The sequence below is a fragment of the Nothoprocta perdicaria genome, unplaced genomic scaffold (assembly GCF_003342845.1).
Source record: "Nothoprocta perdicaria isolate Ctin4 unplaced genomic scaffold, notPer1 scaffold_101, whole genome shotgun sequence".
NCBI classification, from domain to species: domain Eukaryota; kingdom Metazoa; phylum Chordata; class Aves; order Tinamiformes; family Tinamidae; genus Nothoprocta; species Nothoprocta perdicaria.
Window position 1 is genome coordinate 2,024,440 of NW_020454106.1, and position 16,352 is coordinate 2,040,791.

At 43.3% G+C, this 16,352-nt stretch overlaps 1 protein-coding gene across 6 annotated transcripts in view; it reads right to left on the reverse strand.

The window, feature by feature from the left end:
* HMBOX1 (homeobox containing 1) overlaps positions 1 to 16,107 on the reverse strand; it is an 82,043-nt gene extending 65,936 nt beyond the window's left edge. For all 6 annotated transcript variants that reach the window (XM_026041459.1, XM_026041439.1, XM_026041451.1 and 3 more), the window contains exon 1: positions 16,049 to 16,107. The gene's annotated coding sequence lies outside the window, so the exon portion shown is untranslated. The remainder of the gene's footprint in view (positions 1 to 16,048) is intronic.
* Between the last annotated feature and the right edge of the window lie 245 nt (positions 16,108 to 16,352).

A 16,352-nucleotide genomic window follows, 5' to 3' on the forward strand; every position in this document is an offset into this window, starting at 1 on the left:
AAAGCACTGCTGTATTTTGAAATAACTCTTTAAAAGGATGGATTTAATGTTAAGTAAAACTGCACATTCAGGTAAATTCCAGTTTCCATCCAAATGGAGCTTGATGTGATTTGTAAATAAAATGCAGTAACCAGATGGGAAATATGCAGAAAAATAACTATTTTCTAACGCTGTGTGTAATAAATAGACATAAAATGCTGCTTACAGTTACTGGATGACACCTGTTGGAGAAATAGCCAGGTATAATATGGAGGTCCACTTTAAGAACTAACAAAGAAATACTCAGGCAAAACAAAAGTAGGATGAATTATTCGACCCAAGAAGGTGTTTTAACCAAAATGAGATGTTCATGGGATGTTTTTCTCTTGGTCAGCATCCAGCAAGGAAGCTTTGGGAYTGAGTCTTGCAATTCTACAATATCAGCAACCTGCAGCTTTAGGGAAAGACTCAGGGAAGAGAAAGTAGGTGGTAAAGTTAAAGCTGGGATGTGGAACAAGAGGAGTCAATGCTGTTCCTCACGGGAGCTGGGGACGATTCAAGGACCCCAGATTAGCAAAGTTTATGAGCCTATGGGCACCCCAAGCACCAAAGCTCTCCAGCCATCACCCTGGCAAACAGAAAGCAGGTGAATAACTTGAACTTCGGCCAAGGCAGCAGCCATTCCGGAGGGAAGTTTCTATTAAAGCAAATAAAGCATCGGTTACAGGTGACCGTTTCATCCGCACCTGGTTAAATACAGGTCCTGGAACCTCACAGGGCAGCACTGCAGCRCTCATCCAGGTGGGAGTCACATTTGAGGAGTCACAACGTGAGCAACAGGTTTCAAACACGACCGTCAGTGGCACAAACAGGCTGAAAAAGCTGCAGCAAAGCCCTGCACATGTGGTATTTTAAGGGATGCTCYCCAATGCCTTGTCTGCATGAATGGGAAGGATGAAACACAACCTTAGAGTAATGCAAATAAATCCACCCAAACTGGGTGTCACTCAATGAAGGCCTCATTCTGCTTCATCTTGAATTGCTTGCCCTCAAAATTCAACTCTTCCCTCCCCTAGGTAAATGCCACCCAAACTCATCAAGGAATCACCTATGTCTTGACCTCTGGCCACTACCACGCATAGAAATATATTCAATTTATACTTGGTTGCAATTTTATACATTATAAATTACGTTTTTGGGCAAGCATAAAGTGCATGCACATGTAAATGTGTGCTCACATATTTATATATGTGCAAACAAGGCGCAGCAGTGTTCTCCCAAAGCAAAAGCTTCTCCTGGCCATTCAACAAACCTTACAGAGCCACATACACTTCATGTATTTATAAAGTTTGCAACCCAAACCTTAAAACAATACTGAAAAAGGTTGTAATTCATCATCCTGACATCAGCTCAGCAGGCTGGGATTTTCGGTATATCACAGTGATGGATACAGACTTGTTTTAAGTAGAGTTTAGTCTGCATTATTGCCGGAGCATTTATCGGTGCCTTTAAGACACTTTCCTTTTTAAGATGCTTCACATAAGAGCAATGTCATTTTTCCCGGTTTGAATTTGCTAGTGCAGTATTCAGCAAGAAAGGAGGGGGGAAAAAAAAAGATCCCAAAAATGACAACTCTGGGAGTGACAGGGCAGCAGGTTCTAGCAATAGGGATTCTGTTTTGCTGCTGTTTTCCTCCTTACCCTCATGTAGTGACCTCTCTTTTGAAGGATCAGGTGTCAAACGTGTTTCAGGAGCAAAATCCTTCCTAGCAARAAGCCCAGACTCCAGGCACGTGCTCCATCCACTGCCTGTCAGCTCCATGTCTTGTCTTGCATGGTATGGGATAGTGTTTTACCTGCAGCCTCCTGAATATCCCCTTGAGCTGCTCTGCTGGAGTGGTGTCATTTACCTGCTTTCCTTGCTCCCCACCTGCCTTCCTGCCTGTTGCTATTTGTTTTGGACGGGGCGAAATAAAAAGCTGCTCTTGGCATCATAAAGGAAAACTCAGATCCTGTATCAAGTGCTGTTCAAGTAGAGGAATATGCATTTTCAAAACACTTTTTTCTAYGTCCATTGCAATCACCAGAACACTAAGATGCACCCAAAAAGCGTGTTCACCAGCTACAAAGCGTTGTTCCTATCTGCATTTTGTAGCCCAACTGCTTTGCCCGAGGCTAAGCAGAGCACACAGCTTCCTTCAAACAACTCTGCATCCCTTGCATCCCACCACTGCCCRCGGAAAGGCCACACTCGGGGCCAGCAACATCTCAGCAAGTCATTATCTTAATTAAAAATATTGATAGCCCAACTGCATCCCTTCAGCTCGCACTCCTCGGACGAGACGGGCAAGCTGTGGAGAAGCAGCCCATAGGCAGCACCTGGACCATTTAATTTGGCTGTAGTTTTTACTGACCACCTCCTAGCACGAGCAGGAGCACCAGGGTCACAGACCAAGCAACCCTTGTACAAAATCTTGTTGTTTGGTCTGGATTTAAACAGAGCAGGAGGGCTCTGCGTCACGAGGAAGCTGCTCGCAGGCATGGGGATATCTCAAAATRAAAGCAGAAAAGTTACCAAGTTAAATAACTAGAGCAGCCCTGGATCCAAGTGGATCCCCCCCAGTGTCAATACTATAAGTCCCATGAGGAATATGCAGTAAATATGACTGTTTTTATGATCTACATGGGCCAGGAAGTCTGTATCGTTTACACCAACTTCTGTTTCACTTAGGGTGGAAGTTCATTTGCAAGAGCTCCTGGGTATGAGTTTGTAAATACAGATAAAGATACGTATAAACAGAGCGACAGATAAGCAGTCGTGCAATATATCAGGCTGTAATTCCTCTGAATATGAAAGCAACCTCAGATAATGTGACTGTTTGTATTTATATATATCCACACTAATAACCTTACMGGGTTGTCCTGGTGCTAACGCAAGGACTCAAGTCTTAGAGAGCTGCAAATCTACCCCTGGAGAAACAATTTTGCAAGAGTAAAATAGAAGAAAATACAATGGGTAGAAAAGAATTCCTTTTTTATTATTAAACTAGGCTGATTTATCTTTTAAGATCTAGCAGCTTTTCCTGGATTTGATCAGACACAGATCACCCCTCCTGGAAGTGGCCCTTGCACCCCTATTGCCAGACTACAAACCAGTCATGAGGTTAATTATCTATATAAATGTTTTCAGGATTAAGTCTTGAGAATGAAAGGCAGCTCTGCAAAGCACAAGTGGGGAATTTAGTCTAATGGAACACCAAAAATATGCACAGAAATCCCCCAAACGAAGCCAGTTACTGGAGATTTCRGCTAGGGAAGAGATGACTGCAGCACCACAGGAGAGCTCCGCGTGCTCATAAAAACTTCCTTGGGAGATAAGGAAAACCAACAGGGACTCTGACCACCTTTCACCATCGGGATGAAACCCTTGGGTTAAACAATAGAAATCAAAAAGTTCTTGCTTTTGGCTAAGACAAAATTCCTACATAAAAATATACAGAAACAATGTACGTGCTCCATAAAACCCAAGTTAACACAATAAAGAGAATATATGCTCGCTTTGATCTCAAGCTGCCCCCTAATTTTTTAATAGCAACTGCAGACAAAAATCTTCAGATAGGGCTCTGCAGCAGCAAAATTCAAGCCTGGGACTCATTTTGGGTTAAGAAAAGCCGCTTCTGATACAGTTTTAYGAGTCTAGTTACCAACTTGACGCATGGGAAATGCGAATTTCCCTCACAGCAGTTCCCTGGCAGGTTATTTTCCTCAGGCTCCTGGTTTTCCTTGGCCTCTCCTCGTAGCAGGTGATACTAAGTTCATATATTGTTCTCTCCTCTTCCTATATTTCACTGGATGTCAGTCTTTTTTGCTCCCTCCTACAAAGAAACTGTTAAACCAGAAGTACTATAAAAATTCTTCTCTACTACGTACCACRAACAGGCTACAATTTCCAGTTCAAGTGCAAAGTGGCAAACAGGCCAACATCTTTTTATGTACCTATATAAAAATAAAAGCAGGAAACATGAACACATGGAGAAAAAAAATTAACCCCCTGCTTTTGATGGTTGCAACTCACAGGAATTGCACTTRGGAATCCTGTTCCCCTCACATGGTTAAGGGATTAGCACTGCTATATAGTATCTAGAGTTCTATGTTCACACAGGTATGAGATAAATCCAGCATTTTTGGTGAACTGAAGGGTATTGATTTCACACAGGCTACCTCACTTCCACACATGTGATGCTGAAGAGAGAGCAAAACGTTGCAGCAGACTCAGTTCTTGGAGAGCAGCGGGCTTCAAAGAGACTAATGGGCTGTTTATGATTTAATTTGCATGGACTTTTGAGTGAAAAACTGGGTTAAAATAACTATTTAATGACTTGGGCACTTGGAAGAGCATTATTAAATCAATTCTGTCTTGACTAAGCTTCATAGTTGGTTAAAACAGATTTTAGGATAAATTTCTAACAGGAAACTCCGACTGCAAAGAGCACGGATACAAAAACAAGACTGTTGACAAGAGTAGGGAAAACAGGCAAAAGAAGCAACAGGCAGAAACATTTGGGGGTACTGAGGGGGGCAGTCCAAGAAAGGCTCCACATGAGGAATTCAGGAGTCATGAGCTCTCCCTTTAGCATTTAAAGAGCAAAAAGAAGAATAAAAACCATAGTTGCAGCCAAAATAAACTGATGATACTGCAGAACACTAGAAGTGTTTCCACTCAAATATTACATAGTTTTGTAAGCAAAATGGGCCAAGACTATAGGGCAGAGCTGAGTCTCTAAAAGCAGATTCCAAAGGAGCTGCTCCCAAGGAGGGTGGGAAGCTGCACGTAGTAAATTGTTTCATCAAATAATTGCAGGAAGGGACAATTCCATGGGACATCTCCCGAGGGACGGAAGGGGCATCTCCCTTGGAAAGTGGACAGGGAAAGGCTCTCAAAAGCAAAAACAATGGAGAGTTAATTACGCTCGAGCATGAAAGGACCTGGAACTTGGGGCTCTCCTGTTAATTAGAGAAAGTTTCCYCAATATAGTTCCAGTTCAGTTCTTGTGTAAACCAGTGTGGATTACTCACTCCAACTCTAACATTCATTAGATCCTGTTTGAAAGGCTCATGCCTTGAAGGAATTGGAATTTGATGGAAATTAGAGATATTCAGTCCTCCTGTTGCTCCGTTCTCAAACGGTTCTCAAAGGAGGCTTCTCCAGCCTCCTTTTCCCAAACTATTTTGCAAAATATGGAAGAGCAAGATTTTTTTTTCCAAGATAAATTAGRGTTTAAGTGTCCTGGCGTAACTGCAGGATCCACAGTCTTTCACAAAAAGCTCTTTTTAACATTGCATAAAAACATCCAAGAGGAACCTTAAATCCACCCAAAATCTATAATCCACCCAAACCTACAGTGGTGGCCTCAGAGCCACCTAAAGCAGAAGACACAAAGCACAAGGAAAATAAATTTTTGTCCTGACAACTTCATCGTCACCGTCTCCCTTTTGCCCATGAACTTGCATGCGAAACTTCTGATTTAAGACACCTGTATCTAAATAATTTGTGGCTTGAATCTCCCTTATAGCTCCAGAGAGCTCCAAGTTACCAGCTAACCAAGGTCTTGGGAAAACTCATTTCTTCCTGTTGAGGTTGYTTCATTTTTCAGGCAAAAGCATGAACGGTACCTGGCTTCCAGTTGCTGCCCTGGGTTATTAGCCAGGCTGTTTATAAAACAATTTTAAAATGCCAGCTTTTATGTATTACAGTTTTATGAATCCTGAGTGATACATCTTAGGCGCTGGGTGCATAAAAGCRTTATGGAAACATGGTCTGCATTTAAAAGTGATTTCATGAAAACAAATGAATTATCTTTATTAAGTGAATCGAACCTTGCCGTGTCCTCCACTGAAAGACTTCAGGATTAGTGAATCTCATTCCTCATCCACCTTTTTTTTTCCCCCYTTTTTTTTCCCACTTTACATTAGGAGAGCAAAACCAAGTATTTTAGTGTTTACTGCTCCCCAATGCTTTCTCCCTTTTGAATTAACTACTCTCTGATCTGAACTAGTGGAATAGAAGGAAATGAAGATGTTCTCCTTGCACGTGCAGAGGACACTGCTCCTTTCCAAAGCTGCTTTCCTGCTTCATCAGATCCTGGATCCCTGTCCTTGGCCAACAGTGACTTCTATAGTTGCCTGTGACTTAGTGACTATAAAAAACAGACATTGCTTAAGATTCTTTTCCAATACTTTACAAGAAAGCTGAACATTACATAAATCTGTATAAAAATGATGTTTAAGAGGTATATAGATGCCTTTTTTTAAAAAAAAATGTAAGTAGAAATAAACTTCTAATTGGAAAAAGAATCAATCTTGGAATCCATATAAGCTGAAGTTTSTAAAAGAAAGTAAATTGTAATACTAATAGCTATGCAAGGGGGGAGATACTTCACTACTTAACCAAAAAGTAACTTTTATTGCAGGTACCCCCATATCCATTTGTCATCAAATGGATCCATTTTCTGCAAACCAGATGCAGCTTCCAGACTTTAAGAGGTAAATTTGGCCCTGCAGCAGTCCCAGCTTCTAGGCAGAGGGATTTTCACACCTTTTTGAAGTATTATTAAATTGATTCTTGTYAATGGAAGCAAATACAAACCAAATAGACTGTCCTGATGGGCAGTAGGCTCTTTGGAGGAGCTATTGCTGACTGTGCATGCATGGAGTGTACAGCACATTGGGGCCCCTGATCCAGTAATACTCTCAAGCTGAARTCACCACTGGGCTGCTCATCTCAACTATCATTTTAGAAGCAAACTTAACCTACCTAAGCAATTAAATATAAAGACATCAAAGGAACTAGATCCCAGTTTTCTGCTATACTAGGCTTGAGAGAGGGGAAGATGTTACCTAAACAAATTACATGCATTCTCCTCCCCCCACGCCTCCCCTCCCCCCCCCAAAAAAAACCAGATTTTAATGGAGGAGGAAGAGGTTGGAAGGAGAAGGAGAGGGATGCTCACTCCATAGCACTGCAATGCCACAGGAAAGCGCCACGTTTAATGTAATCAAGCTCTACATTGCAGCCATATGGAAACAATTTCAGTCAATAAACAACTCCTGCAAGAAGACAGCAGAAGAGCAGAAAAATCAGATACCAATTTAGCTAGGAGGTAGGAGAGCTGCTGGCTGAGCTCAGGGGGTTGCAGGGCAAGAAATACTCGTGTGCAACAAAACAGCATACACTGAGCCCGAATTACTCACCACACCTTGGATTTCCAGCAGCAGAAATGTCCTAACTTCTCTTATAGCATCTTGCCAAGCCTCCAAAGTCCTGTGTGTCAGTACTTGTCCCTTTCCCATCACCTTCTTCTGAAACTGCTTTCAAATCCTACCTCTATGACAGGTTTTGGTCAGAAAGGAAAGACATCAACATAAATAATGTGTTTCCTATAGGAAGAGATAGCCCTGTATGCTCCTGCTCGTGGCTGGAATATGGGGGGACTAAAAGCTGAATCCATATGGGACAGCAAAAGCGAAATTCAAGGCAAACAAACAATCAGCACATAAAGGGAAATGCTTTTAACCAAAAAAAGGCACATTGCTATGAATAAGATGATTTACATGAGTGTGACCGAGAAGTGGAATATTTTTAAAATTATGCCCATGAAATGAAAGATAATTCATGAGTCTCATCAAAAGTAGACATTTGCAAAGGCAAAAGGGTCTAAATTTCCACGATGCCAGGAGGTTTGCRAGCAGGTAACACCACTGCTGCCCCCAAAGCATCTCTTTATACTTGCAGACTGTCCGAAACAAAAGTGTCTTGGGATGTTCCTCTTACAAAGGAGCAGGATTCAAGACATAAATAAAAATAAAAGGGTATTTGGGAAGGAATAGATAAGATTACTGTGAACTGTTCTGCATTAGACAGATACAGGACAACTTACTTGAATCACACAAAATACCTTCTAATCTAGAAGTAATAACAGATGACTGCAAGTATATCTGTTACAGGGCAACATTTGTAAATCAGCCTAGAAGAGGGTGTTTGGGGTCTTGCAGGGATGGGTTTTTTTGGCCCCTCCATTTAAGGGGAAAATCTCTGCCACATCATGGCAAACCCCATCCTGGGTGAATATTCCATGCTGGGTGAATATTCTATGCTAAAGCTAGAAGAGAAGATGGAACAAACCCGAAGAGCTACAGGGTGGTCACCTGGATATCAAAATATTTTTCTCAGTCCAAAATTAGAGAATTAGATGGTGCCAGTCAGGAAATCTCTGGGGCAGATGCCTGAACAAAGGGCTAACTTCATCCTTTGAAATTACAGTAGTAGTTGAAGAAAATACATACACAGAGCACATCTCTAATGTGCATATAGTGGTCCATATGGTCCACTCAGTATSGACTGCTCCTTTCCAAAATCTGTCAGTTAACCAGCTCTTTAGCTGCTTCCTGGTATTGCATCATGCTAGTTTTATTTTTTATTTTTGTCACTAAATTTAAGGCCTGATGCAGCTCAACATTTTTATCACTGCAGATAAAAGCCAGTGATTGACACCAAGATTATAGGAACAGCAAGTAATGATGAGGAAAGGGCAGCAAATAAAAGTAGCCTGGATTCTGTAACTTTAGCTGGGTTCAGGAAAGCAAAATACATTCAGGGAAGCAAAATGCACCCAAATACGAAGGTTTATTTCTATTCTACGGAAGGCAGAGCATAACTACTAAGGGACAAACTTCCCTAGAAGGAGCCTGAGCATCAGGACAGGCTCACAAGGAGGATTTCCCCATGCAGAAGGGTCTTGTTTTTAAGGAGTTGGTAGCAAAAAGGGTCATCRCACCTCAGCATGGAGCAGGCAGGCTGGAACATTGGCCAGTTGGGGTTTCTGCAACGTTAAAAATAAATGGAGACCATGAAGAATGACCGGATGATCCGAGCGCCGGAGCAAATGCCTCCGAGTGAGACTTAAAAGCTCAACTCTGTTTCCTTATCAATCGGGTAACTTGATTAGAGCGTGTAAGTAGCTCCATGGCAAGAAAGCACCGGGTACTAAAGGGCTCTAATCTTGTCAGGAAGGTCGTAACAAGAACCAGCAGCTGAACTTGGACAAATTCAAATTAGAAATCACTTCTCTTTAACAGTGAGATGGCACAAGCTACCAAGAGAAGAGATGGGTTTGAAATTACCAGCGACGGACCCACAAGGCTGCGAGGCTTTCAAGTTGTTTTTAGCGAAATTGCAGTTACAGGGTTCCGTTTCAGAGAAAAATGATTGAAATTTATGGACTTGGGATATAAAGCACATCAGACAAGGGGGTTTMATTGGGGGCTCTGGCCTTAAAGTTTGTGAATCTGCAATACGCTGCTTCTGTAAATGAGGAAGTTAGAGGCATAAGTTTCTTGTCCAGCAAGTTTCCTCTTTTGCAGATTGTTGCTAGCACTAAAACACCGCTGCTCCAGATGGATGGAGCCCTCCTAAATCCAAACCAGTGTGAAAAGCCCCGTCTGAGAGGTCCTACAACACAAATCAGTTGAGAAAACTGGCAAGGAACTACATTTCTCCCATCTGTGACAATATATATTATATGCTTATATAATAGACATATATTAGCTTAAATATCTAGTTCTTACTCTGTGCAAATCCATTTGTGCCATTCATGTTTATACTGAGAGCAGTGTGCACCTTGAGCACGTTCTCCAGCCAAAAAGCTTCAAATACTTCACCCGCAGGAAAACATCTCAACAGCCCTGAAAGGATTATTTTCACATTGTACTGGAGCACAGGCAGGTCAAGAAGTTTGGCCTGGGTCATGAAGGGAGCCTACACATGAGAACACGGCAAGATCTTGGTGCTAGGAAGAATTCCCTTTTTCCAGGATTAGCTTGAGGGCTGCTTGAATGTCAGAGCTGCTGCACACCCAGTTGCTCAAAGTCCCAAGCCCTGCTAGTTAAATCCCGGGGACATTTCTAGTGAAAGCTAACATTGTAATCAGAGAAGCCGATCATGACAGGGAAAAGTGTCCAAAATAAAGGTCAGAATAAATATCCGAGGAGAAACAGTGCTCGCATTTTTACCGCCTAACTAAATGCTCTCTGCTTCCATTAATATTACAGTACCACGGGCAGAACAAAAAGCAGATTCAGTGCTTGCTTCAGAGTTCATCAGAAATGGGCAGCTCGAAACGCAGGAAATGACTATATGCTACACTTCCTAATTGATAGGACACAAGCTTATCAGAAGAATAAAAGTGGCTGTTCACCAGGCTCGCTGAAAGGGGAGCCTACAGTATTGTTTCTGCAGTAACAGTTGGTTTATTGATGAGCCTAAGATTCCCTGACATTTTTTGTTTTAATGAAAGAAAAACAAGACTTCGTAGCTATGGAGTCCGAGGCACAGAGAAGACTGAGGCCAGGAATTTAAAGCAAGGCAGATTCAGCTGGAGATATTTAGAGTGAAACATAATTAATATAGTTTGTATGTCTGGCGTGGAAATCATTTCCTTAGCTCAAAGTTTATACCTCATCCACCACCACGACAGCAAAGAGGGTGCATATACATTTAACATAGACTAAACACACTTCTTAAATGTAAAGAGGATAAAAGTGCCATCTCTATGCATGAGGCAGGTAATAAAAYGCATTTCCTCAGGCTGCAAGAAACTTTTCTTTAGATGGGAAAACAAGGCTCCACCCAGCAGGCAAACAGTGACTGGGAGAAAGTACTTGCCAATACACTGTGCACATAGACAGGAAGCTTGTAAGTCATCCTATGGAAGTCATTTTGGTTCAYGCCTGCGTAAAACTTGAYGAAGGGTTAMGCTCATTAATACATCTCCGSCCGGCTGCTGYGCCGAGACCAGCATTAAATGATAATGTAAACATTTATACAGGAGGAGAAAGGGTTAACTGACCTTCCATATGTCGTAGTTGGCTGCCCAGGGAAGATAAAGCAGAAAACACTTTGTCAAAAGCACTGCAGCGGTTCTCAGTTTTAAGAGCAGTCGTCTTTAACTTCAGATTCTGCCCRCAGCTTTGATTAAGAACTGGGAAAGGGAAATCTGCACAGAGCCGAGTGAAATAACCAGCCACGGATTATTTTTAAGTCTTTTTCTTTAAAAAAAAAAAGGCACATCAAAACTGTAATTGTTCAGCCTTTTGGCCTCGACATTAGCACGGTGCCGAATCAAACAAATAACAAACATGCGCGTGCATTCCTGAGATAGATTTGAAGTCCAACACAGGCAAAAACTCTGGTTAAAGAGAAGGAAGGAAAGTCTATGAGGAAATGGGATGTCTCTTTATGCTTTTATGAGAAAAATTTACCCCAGTGGTGCTTTTGGCAGGACCGAAAAGGAAAAATCTAATGGGTTTAAAAGCGGTAAAATTAAGAAAATAAATGAGGATGACAAGTGTCAAACCACAGAAGTCAATGGAACAGGGGGAAATCCTCCCATCGCTGTAAAAATCTCATTGACTCCGCTATTCTTATGGAGCCCGTTAAAAGACCAGCCAATAAATCCCAKATAGAGTTAACATATTAATATATCACAGATGTAAATGAGCAATAGATGGGAAAGCAAGAGACAGCTGTGCTCAGCTGTCACCCRCTCAGCCTGTGACCTTGAGCGAGTCACTCGGCGCTCGTGCCTCAGTTTCTCTCTTTGTAAAACACTGATAAGTCTAAAGCAGCTCGATTTACAAACAAAGGTACAAAGTATTATTTTATTGCAGAGCAGTTAAGGAGGATACTGGCCRGGCTGTAATGAATCCAGGCTGAGACATCAGAGCCCAACTACCCTCGCGCAAGTCGGGGCCATAAATCGATCACTTCTGATTAGGTTAGACTTTATGAGGCCGTAATTGCGATAGCAGCAGTTTCATAACTGTGAAATGAGCACTTTGCTCGGCAGCGTCTCATGCAGCTTGCTGCATAAACGACGAGATTTTGGTCCACTCGATTGAGACAGCACCGAGCAGTCACATCCCAAACCAYATACTTTTTAAGGTTATCTATCATAAAAGCCTCTGGACGGGCTTTTACGGACGCAAGYGAAGCCTGGGTAAGCACACGGGGCAGTGGAAGGAGAGGGAAACCAAACAACACTCTGTTTAAGAGGGAGTTGATTCTCAACCCAGCACCTCTCTTTTTAGCAGGCACAACATAAAAACGAACACATTCCTTACAGTTTYAAGATGAAATCTGCACTTGAACGGCAGCTAAAAAGCCAATGTTCTACTTTGAGAGCCACACAACTGCCTTGATATAAGAATATTTTCCGTGCCAACTTGCAATGAAGACCACATAGTTCACAGCGTGCAARCTCCTTTCCCCCAGAAGATCTCCAGTGTTGAGTAACAAAATTCCTCGCATGATTTCAATGAGAGGGTTCACTTGACAGAGGCTGTTTCAAGATAGTATCGTATGTCAGGGAGGTGCTGCTTAAGATGAAGCTTTTTAACTTAGTATTTTCAAGACTCAACTGAAAACGAACACAAAGTAAAACTTCAGGTTGTAAAGTCTGAAGCTGGAATAAAGAAAAATAATCTCTAGATTTTATTTTTAAAATGTGGAAGGCGGCCAATTAATGAAGAGAGGAAGAAAGTCTGATTAAAGCCTGACAGACTCTGGAGATGAGGCTCTGATTATCAGCTCTTCTGCAACCTCCACGGATGAATCCAGGCAAGTTAAGCTCTCTCTACCTCCGTTTGCCACCTGCGAAAGGAAAGGGAACATTTTTCCACATCCTGTTATTCTTGTTTGTATTGTTCCCCAAATCAAAAGCACTTGTCAAAACACTTATCTGCAGCATTAACATTGGGAATTGCATTTGCAGCTAGCACCGAGGCAGTCTGCGTGCCTGAGTGTTGAAACATGAACTCTCAATATATTTAGCTACCCCACTGCCCTAGTCTCTATACATGTCAGAAAGGAGCTTCAGAACATTTAGAAATATATATTAGAATACTAAATTATAATTCTTGGGTAGTCTAATGTACAAGAACAACTTTAGGGATAGGAGCTAGGCATCTCCTTCCCCCTAAAATCAAATTCTCCTTAACAACTGGTAAAAATCCCACTATAATCATGCCATTGGTCTCACATAATTGATAACCAACAAGATAATATCTCCAGAGTATAATTAAAGGCCCAGTCCCACATGGACCTGCATGGGGACCGAGTTCCTGCTCCGTTAAAATGGGTATAAATGGAAACGGACTTCAGAAGGCTGCATAAAGTTATCAACGAGACAAATAAGAATCCTACTGTGAGAGGAGACACTTTTAAGCTGGAAGCATCCTTTAAAAGTGGTTGATTTTAAATTCTAAAAATGTCCTAGAACATGAGAAGTATTTGGAATTCCGCAATGTAATTTTGCAGGGCCTCTATGAGCCCTATATTCACAGCACTAAAATACACAAAATCACAAATGCCTTTCTTCTGATTAAGATATGCTGTCATCTCGTCTCACACAAATCTGCTTATTTCTCCTTTTCAGTTTCATTAATTCTTCCAGTTCCCCTCCCTACCATCATCAACCCCCAAATATCAACACTGTTCCCCTGACATCCTAGGGAAAAGAAAGCAGAGTCCTATAATTTAACAATGGAAACAATCCTGAAGTCCATGTTTATTTTGGTAAAACTAAAATAGTATGTCAGAAACCTACTTCTCCAGCTCCTGATACAAAGGAAAAAAACATACCAGACACTTCCATGAACTTACGGATTATCACTATTAAGCACTTCTTAATCATTCSATTTTTAAAATACTGGACAGGTAGAAACTCTAAAACTCACTTTGAAAGACACCAGTGAGATCCACACTATAAACACAGAAACAGTCTTGGGAGCTTTGAGCTTTCTGAAGCAGACTCTGGTTAGGAATTATCAGAACCACAGTACTAGAGAGATGCATATTTTCTAGAAAGGTCAACAGAGAGAAAGGAATTGCTCAAGACTGCTTAATAAAGTAGTTGGAGAGATAAGCCGGCCTCCTCCACACCGGATTTTCTTGAAGATTTCCTTACCGCTCTTTGGAAACCCCTGCAGTTTCACCTATGGAAGCGTTCCTATAAAGCAGCTGGCATCCTGCACGCCACACTGTCGTCTAGACCTGCTCGCAGCCGAGTGGGATGACACAGGCGTAAAAATGCTGATGCCTGTTCTGGTGCTAAAGGAATGATAGGAGGAAGCACCGACACAGCGAAGTYGAACACAAGTTCCTTGTTCCCAGCCTCATGCCCGGGCTCGTCACACAATTCCATCAACCATACAAAAAAGTTGGGGCTGTCACAGGGCTAAAGAAGAATCTCCACGTAAGAGAGAAAGACGCAGTGTTCCTAAATCCCAGGATCCCAGTTAGCACGTATAATATCCAGCCCTGCTCTTCAGGGAGCCCAGAGCTCCTGGAACGGGCAGATAACAAATGCGGCCCGACATTATACGATTACATCCATTTCCCACTTCTCTCCCTACTTCCAACCCCAATCTGCATGTCAGAAACGTTTTTTTCTTAGCAATTTGGAAGAGAAATGGCAAAAAGGGAGATGCAAAACACAGGCATAAATTAAGTTTGCTCTCTGCTGTTGAAGGGTTCGGCCCTAGCATGACAGGAGGAAAAAAAGAAATGTTAAGAGTGATAAATCCATATATACCTACTCCAAACTACACCCCACACCCCAAGAGACGTGGTATAATGCTAAATAAATATAGATGCAGCTCCTGCTAATGAGGCAGGGTACAGCAAGGCCAAAGAAAATGCAATCATCTCGGGAAAGCAAGCAGCACAGGACTGGTCCTCTCCCATCCACGGATGGGATCAAGTGCCAGCTGCACCATCCCAGGAAGGAAGCCGAGTCTTTACCAGATAATCCCTGCAGAAACGACCTCGTCAGATCATGGGACRCCAGGGGCACTTCGGCAGAGCTCTTTTACACGGTGTCAATTCAYGCAAATTGTAGCTTTTCCACCAGTTTCCTTCGCCTCCTTGCCSGTTAGTTGGGAGCAGGGGCACGTAGCCAGTGTCTATCAGGTCTGCTCCAACCCGTGCTCTCCGACGCGTTCCCCGGCCGTCGGTTTAACACTTTCCTCCCTCCAAAGTTTAAAACCTTCCCAGCTTCAGCTCGGCCACGTTTGGTGCTTAACGCCACTTAGCTCCACACGTTAMTTAAGCACAAGAACAAATTAAGATATACCTGACCACGAACAGCAAACGCGCTTACAATCCTCATTTCCTCTTCCTCTTTCCCTCCCTCACCCCCCACTAAAAAAACAAAACGAGAGAAAAAAGCCTTTTTTGCTTCCCTATAGGRGTGGACAAGGAAAGACAGCCCACACGATCAAGGGTTTTTCCTCCAGAAGGTCTGAGGAAAAAGACAAACAACAAACCAAACCCACCCTTTCCAAAGTAATGCTCTGCAAACATACCAGGAGATACTCTTAAAACAACTCAAAAATAAATAAATCAGATAGAAGTGGTCTCGAAGCACTCGGCGCAGCCGCCCCACACGCATCTCGCGCGTAAAACCCACTTGTGCCCTGTGTTATTTGACCCCTCCAAGCAGCACGGAGCTTCCGTGAGCGCTTCCCTATCGCTTTACCCTGAAGCATTTGGGGGTTGAACCCACTCTCCTCCCAAGCAAGAGAACAAGGAATAAAATAATAATAATAAGGGGCATTTAACCGGTCTCCAGGAGTACCAAACAACCAAGCATGCGACACCCCACCCAAGGGCTCCCCACATTTGGGGAGTGACTCCCCTCCACGTCCTCCTCGGGGAAACTCCAGCAAGGAGACCCCCCGGGTTGACCTGTTCTCCCCACACCAGCACGGGGAGCTGCAACAAATCCCCCCCCACAGCCCCTTCCAAGGAGACCCAATGGCCCCCCACCCCAAGCAGCCACCCCAGCCAAAGTGTCGGGTCAGCATCGGCACCCTCCAACCCCCCTTTTTTTTGGGGGGGTCCTCGCAGGTGCCCCCCCGCCCCGCTTTCATAGGCGGCGGCGGCAGCCCCAAGGAGAGCAGCCAAACACACCCCGCCAATAAAATATATAATAAATAAAAACAAGAGCACCCACCCAGGCTGAGAGGACGCTGTCGCCGCGAGTTAGTCCTTTCCCCACATCCACTCGGGTGGGGGGGGGGGATAATAAGAATTAAATCAATCAATCAATCAATGAGGGAACCCCCCCAACCCCGGGCTGCGAGGGGCACCTTCCTCCCCCGGCAAACGCGGCCGCGGAGCCACCCGAGTTCCGGGGCGCCACAAACTCCGGCGCCGAGGGGCGGCCGAGGGGGCCTGGGCGGCTGCGGCCACCCACGCGTGTCCCCCCTCACACACGCACGCACCTCCCGCGCTCCTCGCCGCTCGCCTCCCCATGG